The sequence below is a fragment of the Manacus vitellinus genome, unplaced genomic scaffold (assembly GCF_001715985.3).
Source record: "Manacus vitellinus isolate BGI_N305 unplaced genomic scaffold, ASM171598v3 scaffold_6_pilon, whole genome shotgun sequence".
In the NCBI taxonomy this organism is placed as follows: Eukaryota; Metazoa; Chordata; class Aves; order Passeriformes; family Pipridae; genus Manacus; species Manacus vitellinus.
Genome location: NW_021940750.1, coordinates 14,501,810 through 14,517,311, shown reverse-complemented (window position 1 = coordinate 14,517,311; position 15,502 = coordinate 14,501,810).

Here is a 15,502-nt window from a genome sequence, read left to right as displayed (position 1 = left end):
TGCTGGCCTGTGAGAAAGGAAAGGTAAAATGTCAATTCATGAAGCATAAGTACTATCTTAAACTGCGGTTCCAGATTCATCAGGAATTTGCCTCATTCTTGTTCACATGCACAGAAATTTGAAACCTTCTGTTCAAGCTTAAGTTTTTGATTTAGCTATTGATTAGCTAAGGGGTTTTTTTTCAGAACAACCAGTGAACCTCCCCAGCTACCACCACAATCTGTTATTCACAGTAAAGATATACTATAGTACACAGGGAAAAGATGTTCAATCTTACAACATCAGCAAGTACTTTATGAAAAGTTCCTCTCAGACCCTTCAGGAACTCCATTTTAAAAAACTTTTTTTTTCCTCAGCACTTTTTGCAGATTTGCTAAGGAACCTGTCGGCTCTGATGGAAGTTGCCTTCTGGCTCTATGCCTGAAAATACTCTTTGCATTAAAAATGAGAACTATACCTTGGATTTGAACACGTCTTTGCAGAAATTGCTAACATTGTCTGACAGAAAAGCCTAGGAAGCATTTAAAGCTGAGATATCAGTATTCTTTGAGACTTTTAAGCAACTTGAAGTTTTTTCAAATAGTGTATTTGGTTTATATGGTAAGCTTTTGGTAGCAGGGGGGCTTTAAAGGTGGCCTCTGTGAGAAGAGAAGCGACTGTCCCCATTCTGGGCACAGTCAGTTTTAGCTGGCTCCAAAATGGACCCATCACTGGCCAAAGCTGAGCCCAATCAGCTGTGCCTCTGTGATAACACATTTAGGACAGAGTGAAAAGTCTGTGCAGAAGCTGTGAGAGGCAAATGTGAGAGAAACAAACCTCACAGACACCAAGGCCAGTGAGGAAGTTTGGGGAGTAGAGAATCCCATTTAGCCTGCAGAGAAGACCATGGCAAAGCATGTTGTTCACCTGCAGCCCATGAAGGACCACATTGCAACCAGTAGAAGACTTCAGCTGGAGCAAAGGCATATGCCTGAAGGAAGCCAAAGGACACTGAAAGGAGATCATGCAGTAGGAGGCTTTTTGGGAGGAATGGGGAACCCACGATAGAGCAGTCTGTTTCTTAGCCCATGGTGGACCCATGATGGAACAGGGGAAAAGTATAAGGTGGAAGGAGTGCCAGGGATGAATGTTCTGAAATTACCATAACCCTCATCCATTCCCATCCCTTTTGTCATGTTTGGGGTTGGGAGGAGGTAGAACAGTCATGAATGAAGGAGTCAAATTGAACTTGGGAAGAAGTGGAGATGCAGAGGAGGAAGATGTTTTTAGTTATGTTTTTGTTTCTCACTGTCCTATTCTACTTTTTATTGGCAATAAATTAAACCAATCTTTCTAAAGTTGTCTGTTTTGCCCATGATGTGAATTGACCTTCATGTCTTTACCTTAATCCATGAGCTTGTTCATCTTATTTTCTCCCTGTGCCCCGCACAGGGAGTAAGAGTATAATTTAGTAGGCAACTGGTAACCAGCAGAAGTTAACCCACCGCAGGTCATAACAGTAATAGGTGGAAGTATATTTGCAGCATTTTGGTGAATTGGTCTTGAAATGTACATTACTATTCATTCTGCAAAAAATTATCTGGTTTAGAGCTGAAGGTGTAATAGTCTTCTGCTTCTGTTAAGGTACAATTTGGACCTAACTATGATTAAGATATCTGTTGAATTTTTTATTTAAGAGCAGGCTGGAACTGATTTTCAAACTAGTTTTTTTTTTTTTTTCTGAGGCATTTGTATATGATCTTGAGTGAAAAAGTAGGGTAACTTCCATACGCCATTTCTTCTTGAAGGGTGTAGGTTCTCTGGGCAAAAAAATTTATAAACAGAGCTGCCTATGTAAGGGGTCAGCTAAACTTTCCAATTCTTAAAAACCAACTTGAAAAAACTCAACAAACTACAAACAAACACAGAACCAAACCTCCAAAAGAACAAAACACCACATGAATTTGCTTTAAAATTCAGTTTAATGTATTGAATTCAAGTGTGTCTCAAATACCTTTCCTTTGAAACTCAGAGATGCAAATAGTTCATATTTAAAATGTTCTTGGTAATCTATCCCTTTCATTATGAACTTTAATGGGATCTTTCAAATAAACTTTTGTTTTCAATAGTTCTTATTTGTCCCAGATTTAAGAAACCACTTCTACTTTGTGATATTGGACAGATGTTCAGAAGATGCTGCTGTCCACCAGAATAACTAGGAAGATCTGACTTATATTGTATAAACAGTGAGAAAAGCTGGACACATGAATATTTCAATGCCTGAATTTACTTCTCTTTCCCATATCACTTTTGGGGATTCCCCTCCTTACACCCTAAAGCTGTTGTCCTAATAAGTCAAAAGTGAGGTAAGTATAAGATAGGTAACTATAAGAAAACTCTTTCTTATCAGAGTGAATATGAAAAAGACCACAGGACTTACATTGAGTCTAATATTAACTTTAAAAATGTGAGAGATGAGAAAGTGGAAATCTGATGGAAGTTTGGTAACTGGCAGTTAGATGATCAGAGTGTGTTTGTTACGAGGAACTACAGTCTAATACTTCTCAAAAGAATTGCTAGAGGATGACTACCATCTGATGACATAAATAAGGTGCCTTTTTGAAAACTCAAGCGAGATTAAAATTCAGATTAGTTAAGAACTATTATTGTAGATGCTGCTATTCAGTGTTTGTACATTTTTACTTTTCAATCTTTAAAATTATTAATCTGAAGAAGAGGTGTACTGACACAGTATGAATCTGTCTTTTCAATAAGTGGAATGTATCACTATTTTTCTTTGAGCTTCCATTCCTCTTTAGTAGTCTTCAAGTTTGCCCAGGTCCATCTGTAGGAATATTTCTGTGGTAAGACTGTGAGAATTCTTCCCAGTTTCCTCAGTTTAAAATGTTTTCCTCATATGTATTGCTATTAATGTGGTGGATTTTATGAGATTATTTCCGGTTATCCTCTAAAGTTTGTGCAGGCCTTCAGATATTCATTTGTATTAACACAGTTGACAGGAAAAAATGGTTTCTGAACTCTGGAACTTATGTATCAATGACATCTCTGAGTCAATATAGATGAGACATTATTAGGAGGTTTTCACCACTTGAGAGGTTGTTATGAGTTATATGGTCACTTCAGTGGAAAACTACAGTCTCAGAAGGGCAATAGTAATTAAATTGCTTCTTTGTTCAGTTGTTTCAATGTCTAGTGACTGTGCAGAAACCAAGATGTGGACTGACGGAAGACAACCCCTCCATTACAGAGGCTCTTGAGGCCATGCTTGTTCACAACAAATATTATTAAGCAGGTATAAAGTACAAGATCATTTCGGAAGCATGAAATATTTTGTAAATAGTCACTGTTAGGAGAGTAAATTCATGAAACACTTTCAATCTCTTTTCTATTAGTTAGGATAGGAATATAACTGTAAGGTTTCTCTGGGCAGGTTAATCTTTGTATTTCAGCCAATATTAAATAGTGTTTATTATAAATAGTATTAAATATTTCAGCCAGTAGTAAAGGCAGCAGTTAAGGATCATCAAATATAATGGGGAAGTGAAAATTGTTGGGTTTTTTTATTTCTAATAAAAGAATAAATCTGTCTAACCCCTCTGCCAGCCTGATTTATCCTAATTTCATTTTCTTTAAAATAAAAAAAAAAAACAAAACAAACATCAAAATTTAAAAGCCCTAGAGGCAAATATTCAGGCTCATTCTTTCAAAACTTAGCATTGATGCCATTTCTCACATAGCAGAAAGTAAGACAACAAGCAGTCACCCCAATATCAGTTATTGTCTGCATATTGTGAGCGCCTTTCTTGGGGTAATATTGACCTTTGAACTGACATATAAAATGATTCTATAAATCCTATTCACAGGTGACTGCTATTATAAGATTAAAAAGAAACCAAATGTCTAATATAGATTTTAATTCTCCTAACTGTCTGATTTCCTTGTCCAAAGGAGCAGTATATAAAAGTGGTGTGTGCTTTAATTTTGTATACTAATCTGAATGCTGCAATTAGGGGAAAGGATCTCTTTGGTTTTGAATGCAATCTGGTACATTACTGTTTACATGCTGTTCACTGATACTTTAAATACTCTTCCAGGGTGCAAAATCAGACCTGTGAATTTCCTGCTTTACTAGATTAATCCAACAGAATACTTGGAAGTCACAGAAGAATTACTGGAGAAATTATTGATGAATAGATGAGGACAAAATGACATATATGTCTGTAACAGAAATGTTGCCTATTTCTATTCAAAATTCCAAAGGGCAAAACCAGCAGAAACTAGAAAAGGATCTAAAATAATACAGGTGAGATAAGTGCCTAACGAGTATTTCAAAACCAGGAGTGGGTGAATGAATAGGGGGCTAATTGGTTTTGAAATGAGAAGCTCAGATGGCATGACTACAAATTACAAGGTATATAAGGAATTTTGAGAGCAAATGGTGAGATCTAACTTCTGTTGTTCTATTGTAAGGGTACAAACCAACAATTTTCAGGTGCAATAATATGACCAGTAATAGCTAAAGTTGCTCTTTTCTGATATTGTACAACAAAATGCAGGAATAACATATTTTTCTTCTTTTGCCTTTAAATAGATGCAATTTTTACCTTTAAAAAGTAAAGGAAAAAGGTCACTGTTGATATTACTAAACTTATTGTGTTCATTCTTAACTTTATGAACTTTCTGATCTTTTGGATATAACTTATGAAATTACAAGCTAAGGGTCCAGACCTGGAAATATTGATGTTTGCAGACTGAAACAGGAACAGCTGAAGTGTTACTGCAACCTTGCTTTCCAAGTGCCTGCCAGACAGGTTCTGGTAATGTAGAGAGCACTTTATATAGTACCTATTCTTTGTGTATCTACCAGTACGATCAGGAAAATACCTTATTTTTTACAAAAAAATTTTGTAATTAATGAAGATAATAGAAATAAAATGTAATTGCTGTTTCTCTAACTATCTTGCAGCGTGAACTACACCCTAAAAATGTCAGTATTATTTTAACTTCCACTCGTTTTTGACTATGGATAAATGAATCACTGGGCTGATTTAAATAAAACAGAAATTTGGAAAATTGATATGAAAAATATTTTGATTGTTACTTTTTTTGACTACCTAATTTTGGGTGTGGAAAAGTTAAATTTTTGTTCTGCTTTTCTACAAATTTCTTTCTGATCTGTGGCTAATAAGAGAAAGTGTTATACTGATATGAATAAGCATTTCTTCTTTCTAAATAGTATGATTTGCTTTCATTTTTCCATGTCTCTTCCAATCTCCTTTCTTTAGTTATATTTTTCTCCTTGATATTATTCCTCACCTGCTGTATTCCACCTGCCGTTTAGCTACTTCCACTGCAGAAGTGTGGCCCTTTGCAATGCTCCAACAGTCATCTTCCATTCAGCTGACAGCCAGGAAAATTTTCTGATGGTGATGTTCGTAGACATTTGCATGAACTTGGAGTGGAACTTCTGTGGGATCATATCAACAACTCTTTTATTTATAATTTCTGTAAATAGCTTTCCATTCTCACAATTGTTCAGAAGATTTTTTTTTTCATACATATGACCCTATTTACATATCCATTGTTAAAACACCAACGGAAGAATGACTATTATTTGCTTAACCTCAATTAAAAAAATGTTACAATATACCCAAAAGCAACATAAGTAATTTTTAGGATGAAAGATTTTCCTATACAAAGTTGAAAAAGAGAATTAAAATTAGAGTGAGTCATATTCACACCAAATAAAGAAAGAGGAACAACTTGAGGTGCTGAATTTCATATAATAGCTAAAAATTTTGAATGCTGACATAGAACAATATTTATCTTAGAACTGCTTCGGCATATAATGCAGATGAATTATATATCTTAGAGTCACTGAGTCCATCCTTCACGGTCACCGGAAAGCATGAAGTGATATCCTGCATACCTTTGTACACTGTGCTATTTTATATCCTGCTTTATGCTACTGTATATATCCATGTTACAGATCAATTCCCAACAAGCAGTAATAAAGTCAGTACCAACAGAGAAAGATACAATGTACCCCAGGGCAGTACTATGAAAAGAATAATGATATCACCAAATATTTTATCCTTGTAATACTAAACTGGAGATGGATCGTAGGGTTGTTTCGTCATTTTAAGGCTGATTATTTCTCAAATAATTCCAAATGTTGGACAACACTTCATTCCAGGAAAGATCTCAGTATAAGCAATATCCATATTCCATAGTCCAGATATTTTAGTCAGCGTATAAGGAAAACTTATAAAAATTTCTCAATTTCTTACTCTGGTAGCTCTGTCATTTTGTTGTCTAATCCTTTCTATAGTCTCAAATTCCACCAGCAAATAATTTAGAACCTTTAATAGTAACAGAAGGCAAACCAGAAAACTTTCTAATGTTCCACATGACAGTATTTCATTAATCCCTTGAGAGCAGACCACATGAAATTATTCAAATGGGACAAAATAATCCCAAGTAGCAAGTCATCCTGAGGCCTGACTGTCCTATAGTTCTACTTGAAAGGACCTAGAGGTCCTGGTGGACAACAAGCTGAACATCGGTCAGCAGTGCAATCTTTTAACAAAATTATTTACCCTCTGAGTAAGTCAGCATTGAAATGGGTTCCCCATAGAAGTGGTGGACTCCCCTTCACTGGAAATATTTGAGATTTGACCAGAGAAAATTATCAGAGGCCTTGCTTTCAAAATCATATTAGAACAGATAATCTAGATTTTTCAGTGACTCTGTAATTTAAAAAATAGTAAGGGAACACAACTTATACTTCTAAAAATATTAAAATAAAAATCTATAAGGGTAGTTTCTTTCTGGTAAATGTAATTTTTCCATTTGGACTTAACTTCGCCAGTCATCCATTTAATGCTGTAATATCCCTTAGGATATTTACCAGCCATCAAATTCATCATGTCATGTACAAATAGGTTTATGATTTCTTCTTTAGATATTGCATCCTATTATTATTGAGATGATTTCAGTTAATTTACCTTAAGCAATTTTACTGAAAGAAGAGAAAAGCTAGGTGAGATATTCAGAAGGAAGTAATTTTTTTTACTACAGGTATGCACAAAACCAGTGTATAATTCCCTACATTTTTTTGAGGGGATGAAAAAAGAAGCTAGCTCCTTTCTACTTTTACATCTAACTATCTTATCGGACATGAGTAAAAGATGAAAAAAACCACAGAAACATCCTGAGAACTCTTTGTTAAATGATTGCTTAGGATGAGGGCAGAGCTCAAGGTGAATCTGTTATTGCCAGTCCTAAAAAGTTCAACTGGTTTATTAAAGAGAAAAACTCTTTATCAAAGAGGAAGATCTTTAATAATGCTCTTTAACAGCAACAAATTAAACATGCAAATACAGAAACAAGCTCATATTATTTTACCCACTGTACATTTTGAAATTGTTTTCATGGATCACTAGGCTATTTAATGGCCTTTCACCCCTGAGGCCACACTTCAAATTAAAACTCTGTAAACTTTGAGAAGTTACCGATATCAAATTATGTTTTGAATTGGTATTAAAATCGTATAACCTTAGAGATCTCCCTCTATGAGCTCAACAAGCTTGCAAAATGTTTGGACAAGACAACAAAGCTTCCAAACATGAAAACTTTTTTTCTTATCAGTACAGGTTGTTCCCTATAGTGAATAAAGGATTCTCCCACTTGAAATGGGAGAAATGGTGGGGGTGGGAGTGGTGGTTTGGACTAGATGATCTTTTAGGTCCGTTTCAACCCCTTAACATTCTATGACTCTATGATTCTATGAAATACCCTACACCATTATAATGCAAAAAATACTGTGAAAACAGGGTGGAAGGTGAGTAAAGGAGCTCTTTAGTTAGTTTTGTTAATTAAGTCTACCCGAGAAGTCTTATTTTGCTACACCATTGGAAGAAGACATGAAGTGAGTTTCTGCTGCCATTTATTAGGATCCTTTTATGTGCACAAGAAGAGATAGGGAAGCAGTTTTCTCAAAATATTTATCAAATGCACAACATTTCTTTGAGATAATTTACTCCTCTGACAGTGGATCATTCCTCTTTAATGACAAGTTTTGCCTTGACAATGATCTATCTGAAAATTGTACTTCTTTATCTAAAGTGGGAACTTTAGAATAAAAAAATAAATGTACAAACATACAGGGCACTCTGTGTTCTGCAGAGTAAGTGCATTTGGTTTTCTTGTTTGGTTGTGCTTGCTCACTGCTTCTCGTGTTGCTGTCTCTCTTTAGCCTTTCCTGTGGGTGACTGAGAGCAGCTATGCCAGAATAGCTTTTGCTTCCAGGAAAAAAGTGGCTAGGGCTCCCTCACGATGTTTTTATGATACAAGGATTTACCATGAGATGCAATGCATCTTCTCTGTGTCACATCAAGTTACTAAAGAGAACTAAAGTAGAGTTCATAAATGCTCTCTTTCACATATATATTGCTTTGGGCAGCAATCCAACTCCTTATTGGGGAGTTCCACTAAACATAGGTCCTTCTTTGGGCCTTCCACACCATTTAGATATTGCTCCTTTAGTTTTTCTGTTCAAGGACAGGTTGGATGACAACTGGCTGTGAGTACAGCCTGAAGGGAACACCAAGTGGTGTAATTCCAGGCAGTAATCCCAGCTGATGTCAGCACAAGGAAAATGGAGAGATTGCCCTATACACAATCTGTGAGATGTCATGAACAGATTATAACTATGGTTGCTATAAATAATACAAAAGCTACTGATGGTGGTCAGTACTAATGCCTTGTGACTGACATGTCCCAGAGAGTTAAATGAAAGTTTTCTGATAGTCTTATCTGATGGTTTTCCCTAGGCTAAATACCTTCCTTATTAAAAAAATAAAAGTGAAAATAGCATAAAACTTGCTCACTTATTACTCTTTGCTATAGTACCAACCACATTCAAAAGAGAATAATAATATATGGCAATGACTGAAAGATGCAGAAAATAAAAGTGAAAAGGCTGGAGAAGGAAAAAATCATAGAAACTAGAAAAAAACCACAGGGCTAGAACACTTTTTAACATTAGAATAAGCATGGGCTTTCCTAATAAATTTTAAAACTATTTACCATCATCTATTTTTGAACAATATACCCATGTGTCTTTGTGATGGTTGATAGTTCTTTCTTTATAATATAGCCATGTTACTTAGGCTTTCTGGGGCTATAAAAACAAACACAACCCAACAATGAATATAAATGACAAGTGTACCATTGGCACTTATTTCCAAGTTAGAGGCCAGTGCTTTCACAATTGTTTTCAAAACTAGGTTTTCTCACAGGTTGCCTGTGTGTACCTGGGTATTTTTCAAAATTAAAATTAAGCACTTGTATTCCTCCCATAGCACAGACAAAAAACACCCCCAAACCACCAAACTCAGAACTAATATATTAAGTGACTCAAAGGCTTCAAAACAGATAAAGAAATAAGGTGAAGGTATAGCTGGTGCTATCTGAACCTAAGGACGTCTCCCACCTCTCCAAAAAGGTTAAAAATTATGAGTGCACACCACTGCTGTAGGTTGTGGGTGATCCGATCTCTTAATCCAGTTGGTCTTAATACATGCATGCTGTGCTAATTACCAATGTAAATTATTTCCTGGTTATATTAGCTTTGCGACTGTTTTTATTCTAAGTTTTGACTTTCAGTATGATAAGAAAATTACAAACTTGAAGGAAAATTCTAATTTAAAGGGCTTTGAGCATGGAAGTCTCAAACAACAGAGATGTCCTGGTCAAATACATGGAAATTCTATGACAAGTCCAGATTGTTCTGTGGATATAAAGCAGAGATGACATTCTTCTACACTATTATTGCCTTTTAGTGTGAAAGCACAACCTAAATACTTTAAAATTTAGAAGAATAATTCAAGGAGTACTTTCAACAAACGTGATTTTCATAGCCCCATTTTCTTCAGAGAAACACAAGATTTGAATATTAACACCACCAAAGTAATGGCGAAGATGGTTAGTGATGGAAAATCTTATTAGTAAACAAAAGCTACATCTGAAAAATATTGTCATTAAAAGCTATGTAGTAGTTAATTGAGTCTGATATGAAATTTAGTGCTGGAAAGTTAATGACTAATGCAACCAATACACAGAGCTTGGTTACTGCAGGCTCTATAATGATCTTCTTTCCTTCGTAGCAACAATGAAATTAACCTCTTTTTTGTCCTGCAGGTGTTCTGTTCTGATAATGCATATCCTTTACAAGTATGAGCAAATTATTTGCTTTGCATACAAACAGCATAAACTGAATCTATATGGAAAAAAAAAGAGCACTTCTTATATTTTTGAACTAAAGAATGCACATTGGAATGTAAGTCAAAATTCAATAAGCTGGTGTCCTGAGTGACTTAAAATAACGTTAGTACAGGTAGGAATTTAGAAGATTATTGTTTTTCTGGATTTCTACTTCTATGATTCTACTGTTTTAAAACCTTACCGGACATAAACCCACCAGTTAGCAAAACTCCTCCATTGCTTCAGCTCATGATTCCCAAAGGACAGGGAATCCAAAGCAGAGTGGTCCAGAAAGCAGGTTGGAGAGATGGGGGAATGGGTTTAAAAGAAACATTTTTAGCTTTTGATTAGCAAGGTATTTACTGGATTGAAGAAGGAAGAGTGCATTTATAATTTGGAGTGGAGAAAAAAAGGAGCATCAGAACTCTTGGTATGGCATCAGAAAAACACAGTGAGAGTATGAGGAATGAAACAATAAGGAAAAACCCAATAAGGCTGGAATATGTAATACGAGAATTCACTATACTCAAATAAAAGTTAATTTTTCTTTTTATTCATTTTAGTGACGACATCGGGTATGCATGTCTTATTGGCTGTATGATCAAGAGATATATTCGCAGTACAAATTCTGAGAGTTGAATATAACTTCCCTGTGAGTATGAAACACCAAGAAAAGTTTGAGGATGCTTCCTCTTTTTTCTTTCCAGTTTCCCAGGATGCTAAAGGAATGAAACAGGGGAGATGACAGACTAATAGAAGATTAATTGGTACGTTTTAATAGATTGTTGTAATATTGTTCTTAATGTAGGCTATTCCTACTAGCTTCTTTCTCCTAGTATGAAGAGCAAGGAATGAGAATAAGGTGGGAAGTGCTTACTATTATCTCCAGAACAGTGATGACTGCAGCTGACTTAGCTCCTACCACCATCAATGAGACTGTGTAGAGTAATTCAGTTTACACGTTTGGTAACTACATCAGCAAGTGAAAAGCAACCTAATAACAGTAAATTTTAGAAAGCAACATGCTTGACTTATTGCAAGCTCAGCCTAAGTACCCAGTTGCTGCACAAACCATGAAAGGGATGGATAAACTTGGGTATAAACAGGTATTGAATTTGCTTTTGGATGGGAAGTAATTATCCAGAATGACATTTTCAAAGACTAGCTTAGAGTCAGAAAATGAGTGGGAAACCATTCCTTTGTATAAGCTACCAGTTTCACAGCACAAAACTGTATAATTCTCTGTGTCAACATCAGTGATATATGACTGAAGAAGAAATTAGATGCTGGGTTAAGAAGCATGCAATATTGGGACTCTAAGTCAACTTTTCTTTATTCTGAACACTACTTTTCTACTTTTTGGTCTTCATTTTGTTTGGTTTGGTTTGATTTGGTTTAGTTTGGTTTTGTTTTTTTCCTGCATACTTTTAATAGGAAAAACTCTTAGAGGAAAGAATTTAACAGTTGTGGCATATGTGTTTGCTTTTGGTTTTATTTCCTGATTAAAAAATGATATGAAGGAACTATTTGATAATAGACCTTATGAGAATTTTATTTTCCTTAGAAAAGTCTGAAAATTGGTAGAGGAAGAAACAGAATAGACATAGAAAGTCAGGAAAATCCTCAAAAGAAAAATGCTGAAAATAATTTATTTTACAATGCTAGCATATTTTTTGCTGGAGAACTTCAAATTTTTTATTTGGATGAATGCCTCCTAGATCTCACACATGTCAGAAACTGAAATCTTGAGGCCTATGGTTTAGTGCATAGCATTTCAACATCTCACAGTTCCTTCTATTTGACAGAAACAGGGGTTCATGAAAACTGAAACCAAAAAAGATTACTAAAACTCACAGTGACTTTAGAAGTGTCTCGAAATTTTCAGTGATTGTATGACAGGCTTGGTTGATAAAAGAGAAAATAAAATTTATTTGTATGCATCTGTGTGTACTGAGAAGTAAGAAAGGGAAAGTTCATAAGGTAAGTGTACATATCTTATTTTAACAATTCATAGATAAATTTTAATATCTGAACTACTCAGTACCTAATAACAAAGTTTTGTGGAAACTTCTGTTTCAAACATCATATACATCATATACATCAGCAATCAGTTGCCTCTTTTTTTTTCACCACAGAGTCACAGAATCATTAAGGTTAGAAGGGACGTCCAGAGGTCATCTTGCCCAATCCCACTGCTCAAAGCAAGACCAGTTAGAGCAGATTGCTCAGGAACATGTCCAGTTGGGCACTGACTGTCTCCAGGCATTGAGACTCTACAGTCTCTCTAGGCAACATATTCCTGTGTTCAACCACCTTACAGCTTTGAGCAACCTGATCCAGTAAAAGATGTCCCTGTCCAGGACAGAGAGTTTGACTAGATCTTTCAAAGATCCCTTCTAACTCAAACCTTTTACAGCAATTACACCTTTCCGTGTGTTTAAATGAATTTTTTGTGTTTTATTTTCCTGTTGGACTTAGTTGTAAGGGTGCATTGCTGGCCCTTGTTGCAGATTAATTTGTGAGAATCAAAGGCACAGACTTAGTTTTGTAGACTGTAAATCTAGGTCCTGATCAAGTACTCTTGTCTCATTCTTGATTTTAAAATATAACAACAAAGTACTGATATTTAAAATGTATACTTTATTTATTGTTCAGATTTCTAAATTCCACAACCAACCTTTGGACACAGTTATTATATTTTTACACCTAAGTGAACCAACTTCTTTTCACCCGTCTGGAACATTACCAAACAGTTCTATCAGTTGAGGGATATTTATATGTTTGTTTTTCCTTCAAATTTGTTATTGTATGAGTTGAATTGGGAAATACAGAAGAAGACACAGTAGTCCAGTCCCATACACAGGTACTATATAACCTCCCTTGCCCCATTCAGTCTGTCCTTATTCATACTCCAAACATGCAAAGGTAGCTCTATTTAATCATCATTAATTACTTTTCTCTCTACTGAGTCTTCCATCAGTGTTTATGCTACTTAATCTGTGAAAATGGTCAGAGTGAAAAATATATATTTTTTTTGCTATTATTTTTACCCTCTTAAACCAGATACACAATGACAGTTTCTTACCAGTCTTTTGGGATCTTCAGTGTTATGAAAACTGAATATAAATGGACTTCATTAGCTGAACCTTCTCCAATTATTGTTTTTAAATTATCCATACCTTGTGATTTGAAAGGTGCAACTTTATTAGTTCTTGTTTAAATTCTGCTTAATATCTGATCAGATGAAACATATTTTTCCTTCAATCCTTACTTATTTCTTAAACTTAGAATAGTATTTACTGAAACACTTCAGTCTTCTATGTTAGCAGTTTTATTATTTACATCAAATAGGAATACCTAAGAAGTGACCAAAGATTCATTTGTCCCTGAATGTTCTGTGTCTATTTCAGGGCATTTCAGAAAGATAACAAGGGACAAAAAGCACTTGTCAGAGTGTCATGATTTCAACCCAGCTGGTATCTAAGCACCAAGCAGCTGCTTGCTTAAAATTGTGTTAAATTATGAAGTTAAATCTACTTTCTCCATGTAAAAGAAAATTTAGTTTTCAAAGATAAAGTTATAGAAAAGAAAATCAAGAGAAGTGAAGAAGTGAAGAGCTTAAATAGAGTAGAATCATCTCTGGCAAGATCCATGTGTCGGCAAGGAAGCTGTGACATTGGCGGTATTCCCTAGGGTTTGGGACATCAGAGAGTTAGCTGAGACTACTGAGTGATGCTTTAGTGTTTGTAGAACTCTAACTGTTTTACAGAAGGAGAAAAATTCATTTGTCTGAGGAAACGGAAATCTTGGTTGAACTCATAGGTTATCATTAAGGAGGCTTTGGTATATTAAATGTATCTCTGCACTTCAGGTGATGTTTTGCAGTGGATCATATATTAATTCTATGGAGGGCAATGTCAGTTACTTTGCTGACCTTTCCCTGACTGCAAGATGATGCAGTTATAAACATACAGATATTCAAATGGATGTCTTATTTAGAACGTGCAATTGTGTGAGCTGAAGTTGCCTGCAACAAGCTGCACTTGTTACCTTCCTCAGTGATTCATATTAGGGACATTTTTATAAAGGAATCCAAGGGACAGTTCTAGGCACACTCTACAATGGACAACTATACAACTTTAGCAAAAAGTAGGATGGGGTTTTTTTTCAGATTCACAATGAATGACTAAATTAGAAAAAAAGGATTTACTGAGTTGCAAGTTACATAACTGCAATGACACACTTGATTTATTAACACAAGATAAAAATGTGCTAAATTAACATGGGGCAATCTGTAAGTTAAACCTCTTTTATTTACTCAAGATCTGGATTCTCCTCCCAGGTAAGAGAATATAAACCCTATTATGTGAACAGATAATTTTGGGACAAGAGATTTTGTAGTGCAGTGCAGGGGGTTTTTAATTACTTTTTTTTAAACCATAATAGCATTATCTGCTCTATAATAACAAAATAATTTATTTTAAGTAGGTCCAGAAACTATGAAACTTTGTCTTTGGGTTTAAAGTCTCTTGAAATCAGATAAATATGACAAACTTGTATCTTTCATTCACTTACAGTCTGTCAAATCTACAAAATGGTGCATAAACAAAGTCATCATTATGGGCCATCCTAACTTTAAAAACTATCTATTTATGGGAATATAGATTTATTGAATTTGTGTGAAGTTATCTGTGCGACACTCCTCTATGGAAGAAATTTAACTGAAGTTTCTCAATAAAACTCCTGAGACTTTGTTTCAAGGAATGATTTCCTAATGCTTTAGGTGCAAAGACTACAGTAGAATGTAATTCTGGACCAAGTCTATTTTTTTTTAACCTGGCAGTTGAAAGGTAAAGTTTGAAACTATCTTATTTGAAAAGTCTAATGTGAGGACAATAGATTAAAAAGAGTCACTTATTTATCCCAGCAGAATGGCCTTAACTTTTATATTCCACACTTTAACACTGGCAGAAAATGAAGTTATAAAACATTGAATGGAAAAAAAAATACAAAAAACACCTACATTGGAGAATGCTGTGAAAAGTTGATAATATATTGTTGAATTCTTCTCTGAGCTAAAGTAAAGGAGTGCTTGTTGCACTAAAAATTTTCAGGTTTACACGTGAACTAAATGCAAGAATTTTGACAATTAGGGATTTCATAAGAGAATGATATTCTGGCCAGTTGCTAATTTTATTTTTTTTATTTTTTATTTTAATGACTTCAATATTATCTA